Source organism: Pleurodeles waltl, chromosome 5, assembly GCF_031143425.1.
Source record: "Pleurodeles waltl isolate 20211129_DDA chromosome 5, aPleWal1.hap1.20221129, whole genome shotgun sequence".
NCBI lineage: Eukaryota > Metazoa > Chordata > Amphibia > Caudata > Salamandridae > Pleurodeles > Pleurodeles waltl.
This window is the reverse complement of record NC_090444.1, coordinates 248,054,232-248,066,908: the sequence shown is the minus strand read 5'-3', so window position 1 is coordinate 248,066,908 and position 12,677 is coordinate 248,054,232.

The following is a 12,677-nucleotide window of genomic DNA, read 5'->3' as shown; positions in this document are numbered from 1 at the left end:
AAGAAATGCCAAAGTACATTCAAACAGCAGAAACACAGTTAGACATGTCAGCAATGATGAACCATAATGTGGGAATTAACATGCCACCGAATTTGGGTAACAGACAGAATCTGGACGCAATATCTTTACCTATCACTGTAGGTCTGCCAGTACCATTATATATACAAGCAAAGCCAAGTGTATGCGATCAAGGTGTAATGACACAGAATGAGACAGGAAGGAAATACATAGAAAATACTCAAGAAATTACTCCTGTAAGAACACTGTCAAATAGATCTGGGTCTATGTTGGAATTTAGTCAGATTCCAATTTGTGTTCCGTCAACTGTGGTAAGGTCAAATCCACCACTAATAATACCGCAAACCTCAAAAATAGAAACATTACAGAAACCATCAGTAGCAGTAGACGTAGATGCTACATTAATGGGGCTAAACGCACAACAGTTAACACAATGGTTGAACAGTCTGAATACCCCAAAGAGTACACCCAAGGGGAAAGGAGAAGAATATTTGAATCAAATAAGATTGGGCATGGAAGCAGGTGAATTCGTAGATGGAACGATGGGTCTGAACAGGTTAGAATCATACACAGAAGAAGAGCTGAGATACATTTGCCCTAGAATTACAAGAGAAGTAAGCAGCATACATAAGAGGTTACAAGAAATTGCAGACAGACACAAAATAGACATAAACAAAACCAAGCACTTGAGCAGAAGTTACAGGTTAGACTTTGAGGCAAAAGATTTTGAACACATGAGGTCTGCAGGAATGAAAACACACCTTAAAGAAATATTGCAAAGCGCGCAGGTTTGGAGATGTTTAGACAAATGGGAGAGTAGGTGGGTTATGAAAAAGGATAAGAAGAAAGAAAATACCCCAGATCAGAATGATAAAATACAACAGAATGGTGATCTTATAACCATGTTACCAATGAGAGAAACAGCAGGAGGAAAAGTTATCCATGTACCATGGCACAGGTGTGACATTCAATCTTTTACGGATGATTACCCTAAATTAAGAGAAAAACCCATCGAATGGTATCAACAAACAGATAGATTCGTGAAACTCGCAAAGTGTCTTTGGGAAGACCTGAATACTTTGTTCGAAATTGTAGATCCAGCAGATTTGTGGGAATATTGTAAAAGGGCTGTTGATTGGCCAACAATTGAACCGGAAAGAGATAAGGACACAGGTGCACCATCGCCTAGGGTAATGAGCATATACCATAAAGTGATTGAGTATTTGAAAACAAAAGTTGCGTCGAAAAATGTCATTTTTGGTTGACACAGGAGCTATACGCTCTACAGTTAGAAGTATCGAAGTACCAAATTTGCCACTTTCAGGGAGAACAGTTCAAGTAGTGGGAGTAGCAAATCGGTATCTGACAAACCCAATTACAGATCCAGTGCAAGTCAAAATTGGTAACTTTCAAGGGTTACATAAATTTGTGGTGTGTGACTCAAGTCCAATATTCCTATTAGGAAGAGATTTATTATGCAAACTAGGATGCTCGATTATGTGCTCACATAATGGAATTAAAATTCAGACAAACAGTGATGAGGAAGAAGAGGACAGTTTAGAAGAAAAAGAAATGGAAACTGTTGATGAAGAATATCCCCTGATTACTCTTTATCCTATGCTCACTGAAGCAGATATTCCAGCTGATTTACAAGAAACTGTTGGAAAGGAAGTATGGGATATGACAGGGAAAGAAGTAGGATTGATCAAAGGAGCAGAACCAGTGAAAGTGACTGTAAAACCTAATGTAAATTTTCCTCAGACTCCACAATACCATATGCAACAAGATACTCTCATGAAAGTCGTCCAAATCATTGACAAATTTGTGAAACAGGGAGTACTGAAAGAAGTACTAAGTAGTCCATGTAATTCACCAATCATGGGACTAATAAAGCCAAGTGGAAAAGTCCGAATTGTTGAAGATTTGAGAAAAATAAATGACATAATAGTCAAATGTTGTCCTGTAGTACCAAATTCAGCTGTAATAATGTTTCAAATTCCCTGTGATGCAGAGTGGTTTACAGTCATCGATTTGTCACAAGCATTCTTTTCTGTGCCTCTTCATGAGGACAGCCAATTTCTCTTTTGTTTCAAATTCCTGGACAGAGTCTACAGTTGGTGTCGAATTCCTCAAGGGTTTTCGGAGTCACCATCAATTTTCAATCAGATTCTAAAGAAAAATCTGGAATCATTGGAATTACCTTTTGAATCAACCTTAGTACAGTATATTGACGATTTATTGATTGCATCCAAAACAGAAAATGACTGTACAGTTGACACTATTGCCTTACTGAACCATTTGGGAAGGAATGGACACAAAGGCGGTCATTCTGACCATGCGGTCACCGCCATTTGGCCGCTCTGCAGTCAAAAGACCGCGGAGGCCATTCTGGCTTTCCCGCTGGGCCGGCGGGCGCCCGCCAAAGGGGCGCCCGCCGGCCCAGCGGGAAAGGCCCTGCAACATAGAAGCCGGCTCCGCAGGGGTGCGACGGGTGCAGTTGCACCCGTCGCGATTTTCACTGTCTGCTGTGCAGACAGTGAAAATCATGCTGGGGCCCTGTTAGGGGGCCCCACGACACCCGTTCCCGCGCTGAATCTCCATGGCGGCGCTGCTTGCAGCGCCGCCATGGAGATTCAGCCCAGACAGGGGAAATCCGGCGGGAAACCGCCAGATCCCCTTTTCTGACCGCGGCTTTACCGCTGCGGTCAGAATGGGCAGGGAAGCACCGCCAGCCTGTTGGCGGTGCTTCCGTGGTCATCCACCCTGGCGGTCATCGACCCCCAAAGTGTCTCCTTCAAAATTGCAATACTGCCAAAAGAAAGTGAAATATTTGGGTCACCAAATAGAAAAAGGGTCGAGAAAAATCATGAAAGAAAGAATAACGAGTGTACTTCAAATGAGTCCACCCAAAACAAGAAAAGAGGTAAAAAAGATTTTTGGGGAATGGTGGGCTACTGTCGCCAATGGATTCCCAATTTCTCAACTCCAGCCAAACCTTTACTGAAACTGACCCAGAAAGATGCGCAGGATGAAATAATGTTGAAAAGAGATGAAATGGATGCTTTTATTGAATTAAAGGAATGCATGTGCAGAGCTCCAGCTTTAGGTATGCCTGATTACACAAAGCCTTTCACATTGTTTTGTCATGAACGTGATGCATGTTCCTTGTCTGTCTTGACTCAAGCCCATGGTGGTGTAAACAGACCAGTAGCATATTTTTCAGCTACTTTGGATCCAGTCGCAGCAGCCTTACCAGGATGCTTGCGTGCTGTAGCAGCAGTTGGTATGAGCCTGAATCAGAGTGAAGGAATAGTGATGGGACATCCTTTAACAGTTATGGTCTCTCACTCAGTCAAAATACTTTTGACACGTTCCCGAACACAGCACATGACTGGTGCTAGGCTCACAAGGTACAAGACAATAATTTTGGGATCACCTAATGTGCAATTAAAAAGGTGCACTACATTGAATCCAGCAACTTTGTTTCCCAGTGAAAATGTTGACATTGAAAATGCAGATGATATAGAACATGACTGTCTTCAAGTGACTGAATTTTGTACTAAACCAAGACCTGATATCAAAGATACTCGATTGGAAGAAAATGATCAGATTATTTTTGTTGATGGTTCATGTTTGAGAGATGCACTAGGAATATTGAAAGCAGGATATGCTTTATGTACAATAACTGGTGTTCTAGAAGCATCTTGGCTTCAAGGAATTTACTCTGCACAAGTAGCAGAACTAGTAGTCCTTACTAGAGCTTGCCAACTTTCAGCATTAATGAAAGTCACCATTTACACTGACAGTCAGTACGGATTTGGAATAGTGCATGATTTTGGACAATTGTGGTCACAAAGAGGCTTTATGACCTCTTCAGGATCACTAGTGAAAAATGGTGAAAGAATAAGAGAATTGTTACATGCTATCCAGTTACCAGGAGAAGTAGCAGCGGTAAAATGCAGTGCACACTCGAAATCACAAGACTTCGTTTCTTTGGGAAATGGATATGCAGATCAAGTCGCAAGGTTTTGCACATTGAACTGTATATTGCTCAGAGACGAATGGAATTTGATAAGTGAGCCAGAACTTGAACCAAATGAAGCCTTTGCTCTAAAAGTTGTAGACACAATAGAAGAAATGAAATTCCTACAAAATAATGTCAGTAAGGATGAAAAACTCTCATGGAGTAAATTACAATGTGTAAAAAAACCAGATGATTTGTGGGTTTCAAGTGAGGGAGATTAGTTTTGCCAGACAGTATTTTGACACAAATAGCTAGGCTATATCACGGACAAGCACACATTGGAAGAGATGCCATGATTAGATTATTCAAAATTGATTGGTTTAATCCCAAATTTCGCTAAGTTGCTGAAGCAGTTTGCCATTGTTGCATCATTTGCCAACAAATGAATGCAGGGAAGGGAACTGTAGTAAATTTGAGCCACATTGGAAGAGCAGGTGGGCCGTTCAGCAGGATGCAAATGGATTTAATTGAGATGCCTATGCATGCAGGCTTGAAATATGTGTTGGCTATTGTGTGTATTTTTAGTCACTGGATTGAAGCATACCCTACACGCAGAAATGACAGTCTCACAGTTGCAAAACTACTCTTGAGAGAACTAATACCACGTTTCGGATTTCCGATCTCTTTAGAATCAGATAGGGGAAGTCACTTCAATAACGAAGTAATCAAATTACTATGTGCAGCATTGAACATTGAACAAAAATTGCATTGTAGCTACCTCCCTGAAGCATTAGGACTAGTGGAGCAAATGAATGGCACGCTGAAATCAAGAATGGTGAAAATATGCGCATCCACAAACTTGAAATGGCCTGACGCGTTGCCTTTGGTGTTAATGTCAATGAGAAACACACCTGATAGAAAGACCAGACTATCACCACATGAAATTCTCATGGGCAGAGTCATGAGACTTCCAGCAGTTCCTGTGAATGCCCTTGTAAATGTTACAGATTATATGGTATTGGACTACTGCAAAGGTCTGGCTGATGTGGTCCGCTCTTTTTCTCACCAGGTAGAGGCAACCACCTTGCCACCGATCCAAGGTCCAGGACACGCCCTGAAAGCAGGTGACTGGGTTGTGGGAAAGAAGCACCTGAGAAAGTCGTGTTTGGAACCCCGTTGGAAAGGACCTTTTCAAGTGATTCTGACAACTACCACCACTGTGAAGTGTGCAGGAGTTCCCAATTGGATTCACGCCAGTCACACGAAAAGGGTGACGTGTCCCACAGAAGAGGAAATTGAAGCACTGAAATTACCAACAGCTAACAGAAAAGTACCAGGCACTGAAACAGAACAAAGAGAGCCTGAAAGCGAACAAGAAGAAATTGAGACAGAAGAAATATTCTCTGAGGGAGACGCAGTCGATCCTTTTGAGGACAACAGAGAAGAAGCCTCAGGAGGTGACAAAGATCCCATCTCAGGTGAAGAAGCAGGAGAGCCTAATAAGAGGAGGGCTTTCCCAGAAGCAGATGATACAGGAAAAGAAGGAGAAAATCTGACTGACCTCCCAGGTGAAGGAGGCAAGACAGAGCAAAGTGAAATTGTTCCAATTCTTCCAGAACCGGTTGCAGGTCCATCAGGTGAAAACAACGCGAAACGGAGACAAAGCATATCACCAGTGAAATCAAAGACTAAAGAAACATTAAACGAAAACAAATGGCCAAAATTGAAGGAAAAAAGAAAAGAAGTGTCTATCATAACCACATCGAATGAAGAAAAAGACACAGCCAAAGAACAAGACATAAGCGAAAGGGAATCGAAAGGAGATGCAAAATTGAAAAGGAAAAGATTAGCGAGCAGAAGATATTCTGGTCCAGAGTAGGCATACACAGCCACTAATGATTGGTCAGACGAATTTCTATCTCTTAGTCTTGAAAATGAAGAAGCAGAACGACACTTTGGTACTTGAAAAGTGAAATTTCATGAACATTACCGAATAAGACATTGATAACCTGATTGACTTTTGAAACCGATTTTGAGACAAAGCTGCTAAACCGATAAGAGACTAAGCTGCTAAAGAAAACCGTGTGAACTTTGACCTCATTGACCCTTTATATATATCTGTAAATTTGATTTGAAAAAGTATCTTCAACTTTCTGATTCTCCATAGATCATGACAGACAATACTACACAAGGACATACAATTTTGTAAATACATATGTATAGGTCTAATAATTGCATGTGTACTAATAGTTATGGCAATGATTCTTGGAATGCATGGAGGGAATGAAAGAGACGCAAATGATGCTTCTACTTTTAAAACCACTACTGAATTAACTCCTTTAAAGAGACTCGAACAAGACGAAAAATATTTACATGACGATACTAACACGAAGAAAGAACTCTCATCTAATGTTTTCTATCGCTTGCTGAATTAGTATGTTGAGACGATGGACACGAAAGATTGTTATATATGTACACAAATCCCTACCTCGGTAATAGAAGGGGTGACATATCATAGCATGCCCCTTACGTATGGAATAACATGTAATTTGTTACTAACCAGATTTTATGGCCAGGAATATATTCAATACTTCTATTCCAATCATGATGTCGTACTTTCATATGTCCTTATAATTGAGTACTTGAGTAAAGCAGCAAGAGATTATTATATAAAATTAGTTAGGGGTTTCTTTGAACCGTTATCACCTTTTTCCACAGTTCACGCTCATAAAGAAAACCTTACATGCTTACTTTCACCCGTAGAGAAAAGCTTTTTAGATCACACTGAAGATAGAAGGAAAATGATAAAGGAAAAATTAGAAAAAGAATTACATAAAAGGACATCCGTAGATAACTATGCTTTTGCCGCAATAAAGACACAAGGGAAACTAGCTTTAGATGCATTACACATAGGGAAACTTTGTATATATAGACCTAAATCATACGATGACACAATCTTTGTAGGAACGAGTGAATGTAAACACGTGTTTTTATTCCAGAGTAAATGGACATTCATGTTAAATGGACTAGATCCAGCTACTTCAGGGGTATACTATATTTGTGGACTTAATGCCTATTACCGTCTTCCAAAGGGATGGTATGGGAGAAGTTATTTGGGAATAGTATTTCCAAAGATTTATCAACTAGATGACTTAAAGAAATTTTCAAAGCTGTCTGAATTACATCGTATTCAGAAAAGGGAGACAGCTTCTGGTGTGGTAGGAGACATATTTGGAGCAATAATTCCTTCAGTAGGAGTTATATTGAATTCAATTAAAATACGAAAGTTGTCTACTATTGTGGATAACATGTTGACAAATTTTTCAGGAGCAATGATCCTGATGGATACTGAACTTGCTGCAGAAAGAGCTATGACTCTTCAAAACCGGCTTGCTTTAGACATTCTTTTAGCAAAGAATGGCGGCGTTTGCAAAATGCTTAGTGCACGTCACTGTTGCTCATATATACCAGACAACAGTAAACAAATTAGAAATATGCTTACAAATTTAACTAACGATGGTACAGATTTGAAAGAATTGAAAGAACCAGGAGTATGGGAAAAAAGTTGGAAAAGGATTTGCTTCCGTGGGAAATTGGCTCAGCAACATTTGGAACGGAATATTACTGAAAATAGTAAAAGGGATATTAATAATACTAATTTGCTTAATAAGTATTTGGGAAATATGGAAAGCTATTAAAATACTGAAATCAAGAAACAAGAGAAGAATTGAAAAGAAGGAACAAAAAGAAATGGTAAAATTATACAGGGAAAAATCAAAGGGAGTCAAAAGGAAAAGGGAAATGACTGACATGCAAAATTATTGAAAAATAATTTTAATGAAATAAAATTTGTGATGGAAGATTTAATGTGATGACATAATTAGTCATCAGAGGAGGGATTGATGAAGCAGAAAAAGAAAGACTAACAACATTTATATATCATGTAACAAAATCGTATAAGACAATGTGATTTTAGCAAAGAAAAAATAATGTATGTAGAAAATGTGCCCACGAAGTAGATCGCCATTAGTATAAACAAGCTTAATTAAGCATGAAAATCAACAAATGTATTAATATGTCATAATTGCAGCCATATTCTATGATTTTCTTGTTAAAATTGTTATATGCTTAGCTTAAATTTAGCAGAGGCTTTGGCCTAGTTGCCTGGTCTCAATTTTAGTAGTTTTCACTTGTTTTAACAAAGACGTGTTTTAAACCTGTATTTTTTCAGTAGAATGACTAATACACTTATCTCAAGGTTGCGTGTTAGGCAACTTTCATCCCCTTGGAAGCAAGTCAGTTTTTGCAGGTGCAGACAATAAAGACACTGATGCAGAATTAATTGGCAACTTTGTTGCTAGTTATGTTCCAGGACACCTTACACGTAGATGAGTATTAAGAGAAAAGACACTATTCATTGGTCAAAGAGAAATCACCCCATGGACCCTCCAATGGAAGAACCTGAAGAATTTGGAACTTTTCATACTTAATCCCATCGGACGAAGAGAAGACACGCCATTTTTGAAGCCATATTTTGAGAAGCCATTTTGCCACCATTTTGATGCCATTTTGCCACTTTTACCATAATGACACTTTGATGCTTTTTCCCTATCCCAGAGAGAGAGACTCTAAAGAATTCTCACCCTAGAGACTTTAACTTTACCCCGTCTTGCCCATACGATAACTTTTGCCCCTCCCGTTTTCCTTGCTGCTGCAAGGAAAACTTGACTTTAACTTTGCTCCTCCTTTGGAGAAGCCCCATGCTGATCGAACTGGTACCTGAAGGACGAAGATTTTCCTTGAATGCTGATTGTATTTGGTAATTATAAAAGGATAAATGTATTATTCGTTGTATTTTCCATCTTAGGTACCAACTGCCTATTTTTGACAGAGCCTAAGCTAGAAGGTTTCTAAATTTATGTTGATTAAATTCATTTTTTGCATGAAGCCCCACATGCCAATGCTAATCAGAGGTTAGTTGAGGTATTCATTTGATGCACCATGCCGAATTGAAACCTTGTTATGCTGACCAATGTATGCAATTAGTCAAATTCAGTTACTTTTATTAGTGATTTGCATTGCTATAGCCGAGTGCATTATAATCCAAGTTTTGCGTAGATTGCGTTTCTTCCGTCGCTATGGACAGACAGTAATGTTTGTATATGTGTATCATTTGATTTTGAGACTTACCTATATTGTATTAGCATTGTTAATATAGGGAAATAAACTCATTAACTTTTAATAAACAGGTGTGGTTATTCATGACTGAAAGGTCATGGCGTATCTAATTACTGATTTTCTATTTAACTAATTTGTTGATTGATTACTAATCGAGTATTGGTTATTGATTATAAATGATTATTGATTATTGATTTGAGGGATCCGACAATTCTTTGGATGAGGAGAACTCAACCCGGTCAAAAGGTTCACCGACCTCCGGCGTGTCCAAGCATAAGTAATTTATAAGGACTGGACGCGCTATCACTGCTTAGTGTATTGACTGGCAATAATGTTGTCTAATGATTGAGGTTTATCGAAATGCGACCCAGACAGACTACCTAGCTAAGGACGGGCTTAGTAGCTACCAAGGATCAATGCCTCTATCCAGGAGTGGCTCGCGGCGTGTGGCGGGGGCAGGGTGGTGCCTGGTGGGGAGGGAGAAAAATGTATTTAAAAAAAAAAAAAAACTCACTTGAATCGCCACCACTGTGCTGCTCCTCTTGCCTTCGCTGTAGCTGTAGGCACAGGCTCCCAACCTGCTCTGCGGCCAATCTGAATGGTGTGTCATGCTGCTGGCAGTATGACAGCAGCATTCGGATTGGTCGGAGCACCTACTCAGGGGACTCCAAGGCAGAGTATGAGTCTCTGCCTGCTGTCTCCAACCCGGCGATGCAGTGCCTGGTTGGAGACAGCCTAGTGTGCATGTGTGTTTGGCCGGCCCGAGTACTCGTCACAGCCCATGGCCTGCCCCTTTTACAAAAAATGATAAAAAACATGGTTTATTCTTGTTTTATTGTAAACATTTGGCAGCTGCTGCTGCTGGTGGGGGGATGACGACGCTCCTCCGCCTTAGCGGAGCAGGCGTGCATGCCTCCATATTCACAGAGATAAGGTTCTCTTCTCCCCTCCCCCTAGCACCGGTGCTGAAAATCAGCCGTGTGCCACGCACATAGTGTTAGAGTGTGTGCGTGAGTCTAGCATAGGTTTTGTACAGGAAGGATATGCTTCCTGTACAAAATCCTATGCCTAGACAAGTGAAAATGATTTTCCTACTTTGTATTAGTGCTGTACATTAAAGCACATATGCAAAGTTGGAAAAGGAGGGAGAAATAAAAACATTTCTCCATTTGGCGGCTGCTTTACAAATGCATTAATTTTGGGCGTTAAACGCTTTCTTCAGTTGTTTCAGAATAGGGTTTAACACCGAAAAGCATGGGTGGTATCACGGGTATGCCCATGTGCCATCCATGTAACGCCCCCTTAATGCAAAGTATTGCAAAGCAGCGTGCATTACTTTGCTACACAAACCAATGTAAATACCTATGTGCGTTGGTTTGTGTATGCCTAAAAAAGTTTAACATTGGTCTAGCGTTACAAGAGCAAAGCTAAGCCGACCCTAAATCTTTGAGAATCCGGGCCTGAATATCAATCGGTGTGGCACAATGCTTCTATACTATGACAATTCTGGGTCAGGCAACTTCACTTTCTGCCTGCCCCAGTATGAGGATCTTCTGCCGTCAGAGGCGGCGATTTGAAACTTGACCAGAATATATGAGGGAAAAGCAGAATAGATGCCCAATATTACTGTGTAAACTGGGTCTGAAAACCTTGTATTTGAGTTCAAGGGCGGTTGGAAAGCTACGTTGGCAGCCTGGTGCTCTAACTCTACCTCAGGGTTTTGCAAATTATCTTTTGAAGAAAGGTGGATGGGTTTTACCACAGTTTTTTTCTAACATCCTAGCCCCAATTAATTTGAATCTTGCATATTGCATGAGCAAGGATTTACTCAGAAGTGATGTATCTTGAGTAATGTATGTATCATACTGTCTTCACTTGACTATGAAATTGTGGCAAAATTGACAAGAGATTTGACATATGTAATCTGTTTATGATGTTCATCAATATTCTCTGAAAAGTGGGTGTTGCATCATTCATCTGCTCCTCCGATACTGTACCTACCTTTCTTGTAAAATAGACAGTGCTCACATTTTCTTTTTGCTGTTTTGTTTATCTGCACATGTGGTGATTGAAAAGAAAATACCAAGCTAGGTCCTCTTTTGAAGTAAAGACACCTGAGTCTGTTTCTTCTTCGCCATGCTACACAGTGCACAGAAGTGTGGGTACTACTGGGAGTGTGTTCTAGAGAGGACAGATTTGTAACCTTCCACCAATCTTGAATGAGTGTGTAGGTTCTGCCACGTCCAACATTGTATGCATTTTACACAATATATTTCTCTCTTTGCATTAGAGCACAAAAATTTTATTTTATTAAATTGCGCCCTTTCGACTTCAAAGAGAATTATGAATTGCTGATTAACATTTTGAATCTCATGAACATACGTTATGTTTTCTTTCGTAAATACCTATGAGTTTTTATAGCACTGGGATTCTTTTTATATTATGATGTCAAAATATCTAGGGAATAATAGCACTCAATATGTTACATACTTTGAATCTCCTTAGTGTGTACCTCAATGAACCCTTACCCGTATTGGCTTGTATTCTGTGCTTTTTTGGTGAATGAGCAGCACTCGGAGAAGGGCACATATGGATGTCATGTGAGCCTTATAAACATATTTCGGTGTCTGACATACTATTGTTTCCAAAATATCGTAAGCCACAAATATTTTGTTGGAAGTATCATAATGTAAAGAATATCAACAGTAAGAATATTGTTTTTTTACATTTTTACATTCTTTTTAATATTGTTGTTAAACATATTGCTGTGTTTTATTTTATAATAATGTATATTGTTGTTTTATGTGTATGCCTATTATGTATATATTGTTTTAATATTTGTGGTTTTAAAAAATAAATCTATAATTTGTAACATATTTTTAAGTCTAGGATATTGTGTTTGAGGGGACTAAGATGGGGAGTAAATTTTAAAATGTACTTGAAAAAGTTTTTTTTCAAACGCTTGTTTTATTTTTTAATTATTTTTTAAAAAATATTTAATATAATTGATTTCCTTATTCAATGTGAAAAACATAATTATTTCTTTTAAAAAATAAGTTTTTTGTAATTTATATTTTATGGGTTTATTTTTAGGTAAATTATTGGTATGCATCGATATTAGTTCATCTTTAATTTGTTCAAGCCTTATAATTTTTATTGATATTACATTGTAATGTTTTATACATTTCTCATGTGTTAAAATGTATTTTTAATTGTTCTCTAAATATAAATTATCAATTGTTTTACTAAATGGTGCACTAGTTTATAATTAATGGTGCTTTTGCAATATTTATAATGGAAATTTGTGTTTAAATATGTGTTTATTTGAATTGTATTCTATTTCTTTTCTAATTAATTTAAATAAATGAACATAACATTTAAAACATGTATTTTGACTGTGAATTATTTTGTCTGTGTGATTTGAAATGTATCTTTCTTTTTATTGATGTGAGTTTTTAGTAGTGTTAGTTTTTTTAATTAATTTTATTTAAATTATTTTATTTGCTTATTTTCTCTG